We start from the raw sequence: 2,156 nt of genomic DNA, 5'->3' as shown, positions 1-2,156 counted from the left end.
GAGGAGAAAAAAAAGAAGAAGGAAAGAAACTGCACGACCTTGCAGTCATGCAATGTAATGGCCACTTTGGCAAGCGAGGCGAGGAAGGATGAGACGAAGAAGAAAAGAGCAGATCGGACTTCATATTCTGTGACTTGAAGGACAGAAAGGGGAGGAAAGCGAGAAGACACGTTGGGCAAGTAAGAAGAGAGGTGCCAGTCTCCCGTCCCAACCATCAGCTTCCGTGGTGTGACGACACTCTCCCTGCAGGTGAAACAATGACACACACACTATCTGCAGGGCTGAAAGGTTTCCAACCTGACGCTTCCTGACTCGCCCGCTGGCTCGCCTCTTGGTTGCAATCTTCTCTGTAAGCGGCACGTATCTTTTTGTTGTTATATTCGCCTAGTTTCAATTTTTTTTTTTCTCTTTTTTCTATCGAAAAAAACCAACATCGAATTGTGTAATGCCAGTATGGCCTTTGATTTGTTTTTTTTTTTTTTAAAAAAAAAAACTTTTTTTTTTTACTCGTATGAAAGAAAGATGAAGAAGAAGAAGATAATTCAACATGGGTTGGGAGGCGTACAGATAATCAGTCGTCAGTGCAGAACTGCATGTGTGCAGAACAGAAGTGGAGATGGTGGCCAACCGACCCCAACCTAACCCAACCCAAACCACCTACGGGGGGGGAGCAGGGGAATCTTCATTCTTTCCCATGGGATTTTTTCCTTCTTCTTTCCATCCTTCTCCTTTTCGATATATATGCACGCGGGAACGAGTAGGTGCCGTGCAGCCAACAAAGGATGCGAGTCAGTTTGTCATTTCGTGTTGACAGCTGGGGAGGGAGATTCTTGACGGCCGGCTGCCTCAGGCCGTGTTTGCGTGTGTGTGTGTGTGTGTGTGCGTGTGTGTGCGTGCTGATACCGTCTACGCCATGCGACATCGGCTCAAGCAAATCCAGCCCATCGGTAGGGCTGACCAGGTGAGCAGCAGCGATACTCGTAAGTGTTAGCCCGGCACACACACTTGCATTGACGTTGAGGCAGTTTTAACAGCTCAACTCTCTCTCCCGTCTCTCTCCCCTCTCTCTCCAGTTTTATCATGTCCTCTGCATCTTCCACCGAAAGGTCAGTGTAGCATTCCTGGGGAGAGAAGAGAAGCGTGGAGCCACACTCGATTGCGTTGCCCACCATTGAATCGGGTTACGCCCTCCCGGCCCATTTAATGATATGCACTCCGTATTACGTCGGCCTCCGATGTTCCGGGGTTGCAGTACTAGTGCACATCTCGTTACCCTTACCGTGAGGAGCCCTGCATTGGTCCTAGACGTAAGGCAGAGAGAGAGAGAGAGAGAGAGGGAGAGGGAGAGGGGGGAGGGGAGACCGGTATACAGCTACTGAGAGGGATGCCGGATAATAGACTTGGTCAAATGAAAGGATCAATTCTGTGGCTTCGAGTAGGAATGTAGGAATGCTAGTCGAACCCGAGACCGAATCCCGATAGAAGCTGGCCAAAATGAAAGGATCGATCACATATATATGTATATATATATATTATATTATATTATGGCTTCGAGTAGGATTACTGGCCGAAACCGAGACCGAATCCCCAGAGTGGATGAGACTATCAAGAGCCGAGGCGTAGCGGTGGACGAATGGGGTAGACTCAGGTCGACGAGCTAAACAAGTTGGCGACTCTGGTGTGAGACGGCGGAGTGGAATAAGTAATAAGCATCGACGCTGAGCCTGGTAGGGCAAAAATTTTTTTTTTTAATAAAATAAAATAAATGGATTCACCAAGATTTCTGCTTTTTATTTATCGACTTTTCCTTTTTAAGATTCTTGTTTTGGATCATGTACTCGAATACATGATCAATCTTTACTCCGTACTCTGTACATAATCATTTGGATTGGGTATGTAAAGAATGGAAAAGCAGAGAAGAAGAAAAAATAAAGGAAAAAAAAAAACACAGCCTCGGTACGTATGGAGCATAACATAAATTACCTGTATCGTATAATACCCCCCGGGGGTGTGGCTCATACATGGCAAAATGCTGCTGCGTATCAGAGAGCAGCACACACAAGACTGTCCATCTCCCATGCAACAACCTGTCAGGCCGCCCGTCCGATCCGTCAGAGACATGTTGATCAATACGTCGTTGTGGCCCTCCCTCAGTG

Source organism: Geosmithia morbida (genome assembly GCF_012550715.1).
Source record: "Geosmithia morbida isolate 1262 chromosome Unknown scaffold_9, whole genome shotgun sequence".
NCBI classification, from domain to species: Eukaryota; Fungi; Ascomycota; class Sordariomycetes; order Hypocreales; family Bionectriaceae; genus Geosmithia; species Geosmithia morbida.
The sequence above is the reverse complement of the archived record's forward strand: the minus strand, read 5'-3'. Positions refer to the sequence as shown.